The sequence below is a fragment of the Pleurodeles waltl genome, chromosome 8 (genome assembly GCF_031143425.1).
Source record: "Pleurodeles waltl isolate 20211129_DDA chromosome 8, aPleWal1.hap1.20221129, whole genome shotgun sequence".
In the NCBI taxonomy this organism is placed as follows: Eukaryota; Metazoa; Chordata; class Amphibia; order Caudata; family Salamandridae; genus Pleurodeles; species Pleurodeles waltl.
Window position 1 is genome coordinate 1,162,659,953 of NC_090447.1, and position 12,068 is coordinate 1,162,672,020.

Below are 12,068 nucleotides of genomic sequence, written 5' to 3' on the forward strand. Positions count from 1 at the left end.
AAAACCATATCAATTAGTACATGATTGGGACGTGCATAAATCATGCAAGTGAATTAGTATTTGAAATATTTAAAAACTGCACTGATACAAAGAAAAGAACACACCAAAAAATGTGTCTATCCATATCTGTAATTCACAAGTATTAAAATCATATCCACCAAGTGGGAAATTAAATAATCAAATTCAATTCATTTGTTTATGTACATATTACCTTCCATATAAACCCTTAGATATTTATCTCAATTAGCAAAAACTACGAAAGTGAAATATGAGAGAGGAACGAAATTGAGTTAAAATTAAACCCTATCTTTTATCTACTCATTTAAAAGACAGCAACCGTCACCAAAACCAATAAGCACAGTTACCTTATGTTAATCAAATAAGAATCTTCATAATAACATAAAGAGCACAGTCACTGAAGAGAAACAAAAATATTTATCATATATATGTTAATCAAGCCAAGATCTTCATACTCCTATAGAAAGCGCAATCCCTATAGAAAAACAAAAATGTATCACATCTCAAATGTAGACTCCACATAGATAAAGTTATAAAGCCTGCCAGAACATGTTCTCATAAATGTTATTATACCTAATACGTCTTGATCTATTGAAAATTGTATTCAATGTACACCATCAATGTTAATAGTTACCCCACAAAATGAACCAATCAAATATGCCAAAAACGCATCCCCCATGTTGTATTAAACTGTCATGTCCAAACAACCAATAAAAAAATGATATTGCATATTGTAAGTTAGACAGTACTAATATAATTGGGATTGTGGTGTCTATCTAAATATGTATGTTCATTACACCAAACCCTCAAAATATGTACATCCAGAAATGAACTATACAGTACATGCATGTGTACCCAACAAATAACGGACCAAACAATGCTCAATTTTCATGAGTGTCATTCAACATAACGATCAACTAACAACACCTCTTCACGACATGTTAGTTTCTTATTAATCAATTCTTCTGTACACCACTTAAAACATTACGTCCACCGATATATAGACCTTCGTTTATGACATGAACTTCTTATCTGTATGAAACCACAAGCAGTAATAATCAACCGGGAAACAGTCCCTAGCAGCAACGTTGCCCGCAATTATTCGGCAAGATTTTGTTCAACCCGCTTCCGTAAATTTTAAATTCTATGTCAGGACCGGAGGCTTCGGATTATGCTTCTCTTCACTTTACTGACAAACACAGCAGCCAATGAAAGTGTAACATATTAAAAAAACTACAAATCCCATAAACCCCAGTCAACCAATCATGGGTCTATACTGTCCATAAATAGCCTTAACGCTATAGTCCTTCCTCTTTCTTTGCTGCTCCAGCAGCCAGTTAAGTGCAGCGCGCGTCTTGTGTTGATACTTGTGCTTTATACTTTATTTAACGCGAGCGCGCTAGCGAGCGCTTAATAGTATTATTATTATTAAGGTTTTGTAATGTGCCTATAATTGCCAAATAATTGTTTTTTCCCGCCGACGTGGAGTGGGGGCAGGCCGTTTTTTCGACGAGCCTAGGCTCGCCGAGCAGAGGACGTAGTCCTCTTTCTGTCTCAATGCTCGCGCATGCGCGGTGAGCCAAAAATCGGAATATCTTCATTCCGATCGTTTTCTCGGCGCGCGTGTGCGTTGGAGAGCTCAGAACTTTGACAAATATTGCTAAAACGGCCAATGATCGCCCGGTGGGGCTGCAACAATACATTTAGAGCCTGGCTCAGGGGATAATAGGCTATTTTTCCTGTTAACTTCATTTTTGCAAATAAACAGGTTAAATTCTAAAGCAGGTGGCCCCCTCCACAACAGACTACCGGCAGTACAGTTACTACTGTACAATTTAATTATAAAAATCTCCTGCTCAGGGTTTTTTGTCCCCCCCTGTTAACTCCTCCCTTACCAATAGCTTTAACATGGCGTACTACGCCAATGAAGATGAGCAGTATGAAGAACTGCCAGAGATGCCAGTTGAGCACCATATGGAGGAAAGACTTGTGGAGGCACTTGGTCATCACGTGCAAGACTCCGTGAATTGGGCCCTAATCCAGGCCCTGAAACCCTTTACACAGCCTCTGTCGAACTTTGCTAAAAGGGAATTTTTGGGGGAGAACAGCCAACAACCTCGCCTTCAATCCGGAGATTCCGGTGAAACGATGGCTTTACACCTACAACGTGCAAGTGGCAGTTCCTCTGCGGAAATCTTGTCACAAATGGCAACATCTGTGTTGCGCGACCATGCCTATGGAGGTTTTCCCCAACCTCAGGAATCATCATCTAATTTCCTGCAATCCTCACAATCGAGCTATCAGGATCCTTCTTCCTCAAAATCAGACTCGGACGAGTCTCAGGCAGATCCCCAGCCGTGCAAAAAACAGCGCAAGACACGACACAGTATGCCCGAGAACAATCCCCCTCAGGGCAAAAATCTGCTATTTTCACCAGAGGATATTATCCATCCTCGGTCCACAGAATGGACCCCTAACCAAGAGGTCGCCAATTACGTCCAAGATCGGCTACGTAAGAGCTTTGAGAAAGAGGTGCGCAATACACTTCGGTCAGAATGCCCTCGACCTGCCCTTCTCGGGAAAGTAGCAGAAACTCCCGAATTAGATCCAAACATGGCGACCTTTCTCCGAAAATTCGCTAAAGACCCAAAGAAGGGCCTGGACCGTGCCTGGAGAGGATGCCAGGACAAATTACTAGACGTGTCAGGTCCCTTAACAAAAATTTTGGATCTAGCCATCCAAGCTAAAGAAACAGAGTCTCCGTTGGACACGGATGCAATCCTACAATGGGCGCAAAGAGCAATCTGCCTTCTTGGCAATGCCAACTGCGCCATGTCAAGGGAAAGGCGACGATCCTTCCTCATTCGCCTAGACCCAAAACTTGCAGATTTAGCCACTAATGAGGCCGGCCCATGGGCCAATGGTATGCTCTTTGGAGAAAAATTCATTTCCAATTTGAGCAAGTATGTAGCTACCTTTACAGCCCTCAACAAGGCTCAATCTAACATCAAAAAGGTGTTCAACAATGCTCTTTTTATCCGGGCCGGACGTTTCAGGGGTCGAGCGTCAGGCCGAAGATATCAGGCTCCCAGACACACCGCTCAAGGCAATCGTGAGGGTTACTCAGACCAACACAACTTCTACCCCAATCGCTACAGGGGTCATGGTCGATCCTCCAGAGGATATCGTGGAGGTAACTCCAATCAGGATAACTCTAACTCAGGTGAGAATTATTCCTCCTTCGGAGGTCATTTTGGGGGGCAGGATACAGCATTTTCTCCCAGCCTGGAAACTAATTACACAAGACCCGTGGGTCCTACAGACAGTTCAGGGCTTCCATCTCGAATTTTACGCCCCCCGTCACAATCGACTCCTCCTATGCCTCTCCTTTTTTCCCTTGCAGATCGCAAAATTATACAAGAAGAAATATCCTCGCTCCTTCAAAAAGGAGCGGTGGTGAGGTCCTCTCCACACCCTCGAGGCTTCACCAGCACAATCTTCTTAGTCCAGAAGAAGGGCGGGGGAACCAGACTGGTCCTCAATCTCAAACATTTCAACGCCTGGATGGTGTACTGCCATTTCAAGATGGAGGGCATTCATCTCCTCAGAGATCTTCTAAGAGACAAAGACTGGATGGTACGTCTAGACCTCAAGGACGCTTACCTATCAGTACCAATTTTTGCCCCTCACAGACGTTTCCTTCAATTTCAATGGGGTTCCCATTGGTTCGAGTTCAAGGTTCTTCCCTTCGGCCTCTCCTCAGCACCCTGGTGCTTTACCAAACTCTTACGTCCTGTGGTTCAATTCTTAAGAGAACGGGGAGTACGTCTAATTATTTACCTAGACGACCTTCTGATTATGGCCCAAGAGAGGGAGCTCGTTCTGACCCACCTAAATTGGACGCTGCAATTGCTCCAAGACCTCAGGTTTGTCATAAATTCCGAAAAGTCCTGTCTAATACCAACTCACAAGATAGAATTTCTAGGGTTCCAAATAGACTCTTTGGCAGCCCTATTAATACTTCCGGTCAGCAAACAAATCCTGATCAAGAAAGAGTTGAAGAGAGCGCTTGCCTCTCCGACTACATCATTGAGGACGTTAGCACGTCTTGTCGGGCTGTTAGCCTCGTCCATTCAAGCGATCTTTCCGGGCCCCCTACATTACAGAGCCCTTCAGAGGTTGAAGATCCTCCACCTGCAGAAGGGCCTTCAATACTCGGAACTTGTTCCCCTTTCGATAGAAGCCAAGACGGAGATGTCTTGGTGGCTAGACCACATGGATGCATGGAATGGCAGAGCAATTTTTCCGTCCAGTCCGAATGTGCTTATAGAGTCAGATGCCAGCCGTTGGGGCTGGGGGGCACGTTGCGGCCCAGTGGGGACCGGGGGTCGTTGGTCTCAGGGAGAGTTGGCCTTCCACATCAATTGTCTGGAGCTCCTTGCGGGATCCTTTGACATCAAGTCTCTGGCCCCTCGTCGGGCTCATTGTTGTATCCTTCTGCGGATGGACAATGTCTCTGCGGTCAGAAACATCAATCGTCTGGAGGGGACCAGATCTCGCCTCTTGGCAGGGATAGCAAAAGAATTCGGGCATTTTTGCCTCAGCCAGAAGATTTCAGTGGTAGCGGAATACATTCCGGGCAGTGCCAATACAACAGCGGACTGGAACTCCCAATTTCTCCAGGATGGCAGCAACTGGAAACTCAAGCCAGACATGTTTCAAACCCTTCAACTTCGTTGGGGGACATGTCAGATGGATTTATTTGCCTCCCGATTGAACAGTCAGGTTCCTTGTTTTTTCAGTTGGAGACCGGATCCTCAGGCGAAGGGGACGGATGCCTTTCTACAATTGTGGCCCAAGGATCTCCTTTATGCCTTCCCACCATTTGTGATGATTCCCCGCGTCCTGGCACAAGTACATCGCCAACGCTCGGAAATCATTCTAATAACTCCCTTTTGGAGTGCTCAGCCCTGGTTCCCCACGGCAATGAACCTATCGTGCGACCTGCCGGTGAAGATTCCATGGTCAGTAGATCTTCTCTCTGACCCATTGAACAACCCTCATCCTCTAATTGTGCAGGGATTGCTAACCCTGATGGCCTGGAGACTTTCAGGCGACGATGGCAAATGCCGGGAGTTTCGGAGTCAGCAATGTTCTTCCTATCCCAATCTTGGGCCCCTTCCACTCAACAAAGATATGAACAGGCCTGGAGGAAGTGGGTACATTGGTGCAGTTCAAGGAGTTTGGATCCCCTGGGGTCAGAAATTCACGTCATAGCCAATTTCCTCTCGGACTTGGCTTCCCAGGGTTTAGCATATAGGACAATTAACAATTGTCGTTCAGCTCTATCGGCTGGTCATCCTCACATCCAAGGGAAACCGGTTGGTGAACACCCCTTAATCTGCAAATTACTTAGGGGTATTTGCATGGTAAAACCTCCACTACCGAAATATTCTTCCTTATGGGACGTGAACATTGTCTTACGATTCCTCCGGAATTGGCTGGACAATGAGGGCTTATCTCGCAAACAATTATCGGCAAAATGGACAATGCTATTATGCTTGCTGTCCTGCAGAAGGGTCTCGGATGTTAAAGCCCTGGATTTATCAGGTAGAGTATTTACTCCAGAAGGAGTATCTTTTTCCATTTCTAGACGTACAAAAACCTCATCAAAATGCATTTCTTATCCCTCTTTCCCGTACAACAGAAAACTGTGTGTTGTTCAATGTTTGAAGGTCTATGAAAATTCCACAAGATAATTCAGACCAAATGTTTTTGGGCATGTTTTAATTTTTACAAAAGGCCTTTCGTCCTGTCTCTGCGGCAACGTTAGCTCGTTGGGTTAAATGGTTACTGGCCGAAGCTGGTATTGATGTAAGTGTTTTTGGAGCTCACTCGGTTAGAGGTGCCATAGCCTCAAAGGCTTTCGCTACTGGAGCTAGATTAGAAGATATTATGGCTGCAGCAGATTGGTCGAATGATTCTACTTATAAGTTTTTTTTATCATAAACCCATAATCAATGTTGTGTCAGAAGTAATAAACAGACTTTAAACTAGCATAATCCGAAGCCTCCGGTCCTGACATAGAATAAAAAATGTTCTAGCTAACGCGTCAATAATTTTAGATTCTATTAAGGACACAGAGGCAAGGATTATCCCACCCGTTATATATATATATACAAATTTTGCATGGGTGGTATGATTATTGAATGATTACAGCAAAAATGTGTATATGATACCCTCCCAAAGTATACCTCGATATTAGTTGAATCTTTTTGTTTTATTCAGGTACAACTAACACGACTGCGTGAGGTTCCCGGTGCAGTTCCGCTGTTACATCTTGTCATCCTACGTCTATGTGACCGTTTCAAAAGATCTGGATGGAGTTCGTGGACAAGTTTCGCAAGTTGAATGCACGTTTGAATTGGTTTCGCAAAGAAAGAGGAAGGACTATAGCGTTCAGGCTATTTATGGACAGTATAGACCCATGATTGGTTGACTGGGGTTCATGGGATTGGTAGTTTTTTGAATATGTTACACTTTCATTGGCTGCTGTGTTTGTCAGTAAAGTGAAGAGAAGCATAATCCTCGCCTCCGTGTCCTTAAAATTCTTGACGCGTTAGCTAGAAATTTTTTAACTCTCGTCTATCCAATCCGCGTGGACCGTTGTATATTTGATGTAATTGCGGGCGCTGTGTAAAGGAGATTCCCATACGGTCGCCATCTTGAAGTGTATTCATGTACCCATTTTACGTCAGTATCAGCACTTCTCAAAATAATCTACCTCCAAACCTTTTTGCTAAAAGTTTGTATACTTTGATATCTTGCCATAAAGGCAATGTTAATAAAATATAAATGTTAGAAAAAATATCTGTTTGAGTACATGAACGTGAAGATATGTGTAACTATGTTGGTCTCATTACAACTTCTAAATAAATGCATAATTAAGTGTTATAAGTCAGAAAAAAAGGAAATTCATGCCCTTGTCGAGTAACGTTTCCAAAAGTCTGTATGGTCTTCGTCTTCTCCTGGGAAAGTTAGTCTCACACACATTACATTAAACATTAGTGCATTAGCTAGAACATCATCTCCTAGCAAGCAGTTCTCATGTGAAAGACTTTTAGCTACAAGCACATGGACAGTATAGTGGAAAATCAAAATTTAACTCTCTAAGCAGACATTTTATTAAACGCCTAAGAAACGTAGTTTGACATGAGGCCGTGCAACTAGGCCAAGACCTCGTTAAGTTAAGGCCTACAATTAATAAAGTTAATACATAATGCATAACCCTTAATATGACATATTACCACATTAATCAAACATAAAGACAATATTTCACACTAATAAGCCATTATTAAGTACTTTGTGAACATTGATGCCCACTCAGGTGTGTGCACCCTCAAATGCGTGCATTATTTTTCACTAGGTTATTATATTTTCTACGCAATTTTAACACTCAGAATACATGAGTATTCATTAATCAAATCAGCGATAACAGTGGTTAGCTGGAGGAAGATCCCATGGCCCACTGTTAACAGCAGTGCCGGGTTCTGAAGGGTGGGGAGCGCAGCTACGAATACAGAGTAAAGCCATGCTTTTATGCAACATATAGTGCACCAGCCTTCTCAATCTCTTTAGTAGGGTGGCGCATGGGGGAACAGGAGTCATTATTTATTGGGCAAGGTGCAACCATATCAGTTTCAATGGAAGGGCACTGGGTGGAGCCAGCGGTGGGTGAATTCTGCTTGGTCATAGTGGTCATATAGCTCTAGGCCCTGTGCACAGTGTTGGTCCTGGTAAAACAACAGTGTTAGTGCTGCCAGGCGATTCTGGGCTATATGCCGACCCAGGTAAGGCTAATGAGATTGGAACAGAAATGCTGGAAAATGTGTTTACTGAGCGGGACTGGTACGTTAACAAACAAGTAGCTGTTTGATCAGTGATTAATGTGATTTAGGTATTACCAGTATGTGAATTGTATAGTTGCCAGAAGCAGTGCTGCCCTACATTTAAGTTCTCCAACACTCAATACTAGATTAGTTGACCTGGTGACTCTCTTTTTAAATGCCTTGAATAAAACATTAGGCTTGGGTCTGTCAATGGCCTCTTGTGCGAGGAGTGAAAGAAGAAAAGGGTTAAGTGCCCGCCTTAGGCTGCTACATTCTGTTTGTGTGGCCCCAGGTGTTTTAAAATCAGCCAAGACAATGACACAGATTTCATAATTTCCATTTTGCATTCATTGGAATGTGCCTCCGAGTTTGTAACCAACAGATGACTTAACACCTATATATCGGTTTAAGTGATTGTGTCCTTGAAGTAGCTTAATGTAGCCTTTATTACTTTTAGGGGTATGGCAATCGCACCATTGTTCCCACGTACTATTTGATTTTCTGGAGTGGGTTTTGGCTCTGCAGCTTGAAGACAGCATGGATCTGCCCAAAAGTTCTCCATCTGTTAGTTACTTGTTGGATGATTTCAGGAACTCCAGAGGTTAGCAAATCTTAAATGATGGATGTTGAAATAGTATTTGTAGGCATGAATGTTCAACGAGCACCCCTACCACGGGACAAAACAGAACAAAAAGATCCATGAGACAAATGAGCCTCTAATATACCTGTTTTGAAGGAAAGGAAAATACACCTCTGCCACACCAACAATTGACAGTCAATACAATTTGAAGTTCTCCAACTGAAATGTTTTTGTTTTTCCAAAGAGGCTCCCATCATTTTGTCTGAAAATGTTTTCTCAATGCATCTTGTACTGCTTTTTCTTGCATTGCTTTCTTAATGCATATGTTCACTAGGTTTGCTCTCTCCCACTGAACATTAGCCTGCAGGTGGTAAAGTTTGATATTTTGTTATAATGTTCAAACATCAAACATATAGGCCCTCAGTTGGAGATTGGTGGTAAAAACCGCCTACTGCCGCAGCAACGGGCGCCTAAAGATCGCCGCCACGGCTACCAGCCGCCCACTGTATTATGACCACAGCCGGATTCCCTCCAGAAGAATTATGGAAATCCGGCTGTGGCCATGCCGGCGGATGGCGGTAAGGTGGCGCTGCTGCCACCAGCAGCGCCACGCCAGTAGCCTGCCACCAGCTGTATTGTGACCCATAATACGGCCTAGCGGTGTTCTGCTGGCGGGTGCTGCTGGTGGCAGCAGTGCCCTGTCCCGTGTCCTGCCGGAGGACCCACTGAACACAGGTAAGCCAGGTCTCCAACAGGGGAGGGTAGTGGGGGGTGTTGTCTGTGTGTGATTGGGGGTGTGTAAATGTTTGTGTGTGCGTGGATGTGTGTGTATGTTGCGTGTTGAATATGTGTGTGCATGTATGGAGGTGTGAGTGCGTGTATGTTGTGTTATGTGAATGCATGTCTGTGTGTATGTATGAAAGTGTGTGCGGATGTGTGTGCAAAGGAATGTATGCATGCGTGGATGCATGTGGGAATGGGTGTGTGTATGCGTGTGTGTGTGAAGGGGGAGTGAATGTAGGGGGGTGGGGCTTTGGAGAGAGAGGAGGGGTGGGGGGTGCTAACTGGAGAGGGGGGAGACCCCTATCAGCGACAGGGAAGGAATTCCCTGTCACTGATAGTGCCCACCGTCATGGTTTTCGTGGCCTTACAGAAGCCATGAAAACCATGGCGGTAAGCGGGGTCATAATCCCGCGGGTGGAACAGTGACGGCTGCCGGGCTGGAGATGAATACTTTCAGCCCAGCGGCTGATACTTCCGTGGCGGTCAGTGTGGTACATTGACGGGTTGGCTCAAGCCAACCTGCCAATGTCATAATATGTTGGTAAGTACCGCCAGCCTGTTGGCAGTACTTACAGCCATATTAATGCCAACCACTAGGGTCATAATGACCCCATAGTTTTAAACAAAGTGCAGTCTATTATCCAAGATGATCAACTAGCCCACCACCCATTTTGAATAGAGTAGTGCTATGTTGTAAACTAAGGTGATGTACAACTCTGTGTAATTTGGGTCAGATTTACAAGAAACTGACTCAGCGCAGTGTTGCGCAATAATAAGCAACGCTGCACCAGTTCTGTAACGCAGGGCTGCGCTGTATTTACAAGAATAAGGTGCAGCCCTGCTTTTCCCTGTGCTCCATCGCTAAATTAAGCTGCCTGCACCAAGGCAGGCCTCCTTGCACCCTGTGTTGAAGGGAATGATTGTTTATGTGCAGGAAGGTGTCCCTTCCTGCACATAAACAATCTACAATAGCGATTGGCATTTCTATTTGTGCAGAATGCAGCACACATAGAAGTACCAAGGCATCATTTTGAATGGCGGTTTATGTGCAGAAAGGGACACCTTTCTGCACATAAACAATCATCCATGGCATTTTACTTCTTTTATGAGTGCAGCAGAATGGGGAGTGAAAAGAGGCCCAATAAAAAGGCCTTAGGCAGTTGGACCACCAGTCTGTCCGTGATTGCGTTAAAAGGGCCAACAATCTGCCCGATATTTCTACAGGATTGAGAAACTCCAGGCCATGAGAAAGAAATCAGCATCCATTTCCATACACCTGGATAATATGATTTTGCTTTTGGGTAGAATTTGCTGTTTTTCTGGGGGGGTGATGTATGCATTCTGTAAAAAGAAATTAAAATCATTTGTATCAAATCAAAACAAGTATTCCTAGAAACTCCCAAAACAGTGGTCAGAACTCGATCCCAGTCACCATCCTGAATTGGTTTGTCCCAGGTCCACTTACCTCATAACCTATTTAGAGACCATTCAGTATAAGTGCATCATAGTGATTCTGCCTAGCATGCGTGTCATTTGTAGACTCTTGTACATGAGCAGTTTGGTGTTGTCTGTCTTAAACATCCACCTTATCATGGCTCTTAAAGACCCATGCAACTAGAACTGTCCTGCAGGATTCTGGTGGTCTGGCATTAGGTCCCAACAGTCTCTAATAATCTTACTCTCATAAAGGTCTCCTATGAGGGTAACTCTCTCCCAAGCTTGTAGCTGATTACTATCTCCACTGTTGTGACAATCAGGTAGCCTCATCTGCTGTATCTCCAGTGCACAGGATGTGAGAGAATGTGTCCTCTGTAGACAGCAAGCCCAGCTGTGCCCAAGCACCACCAGTAACTGTGGTAAATTCACAGATCCATCTCTAGTTTTATGAAGTGTGTCCATCTGTTCCCCTATCGTTGGGGTATTAGTACCTTCTCTTGTGTCAAACACTGTGTGTTCATCCAGCCACTTTGCTGTCCATTGTACCTGAACAGACAAATAATATGACTCATAGTCTGGGACAGCCAAGTCTCCTTCGGTTGTAGGCAGGAGTTAGTGAGGCAGCATCACACTACATTCCCCAAGCGCCACTCTAAATTCAACAGTATGGCACTGAGCTTGCAGAATACCTTCTTCGGGATCCATATTGGTAGGGCAGCGAAATGATACAATAATCGTTGTTCAACCACCCTTTTAAATAGGGCTATCCTAACTTCCATTGACAGCGGCAGTAACTCCCAGAAAGCTATCCTGCTTCTGAATGCTTTCACATTGGGATCTGCCTCAGAGTGGTAATTTTATAATCCCAGGAAGCAAAATTTCAGTGACTTCAATTTTAATCATCATCTCTGATACTATCTCCCTGCCCCGGGTGGAAAGCAATGGAAAAGCCTGGAAGATGCTCATGTTTATGCAAAGCCTGCAGACCTTACCAAAGTTTATTGATTCATGCAGTACCTCAATCCACCTTCTTATGTTCATAAACCCCTGTATGAACCCACTCTAGTTTGGATGAATCATTTGTGTCAGCAGTTAGAGAAGCCCTTTAACCATGACCTTACTTAGTATTTTATGCACCAACAGGAGTCTGTATGATGCCATGTCCACCATGATCAGATTAGTTTAGGTGATCACACCAGCAGAGCTTCACACTTGTAGGGGCATAGAGTGTTTCTATAGTGGTGTGTGGCACACATCTACCAACAGTGGGGTGAGGATGTTTATTTATATGACGTTAAACTTGTGTCAGTCTCCTGGGGTGTACTCTCTTGCCCTTAGGTATTTTCAGCCTCTCTTTCTGG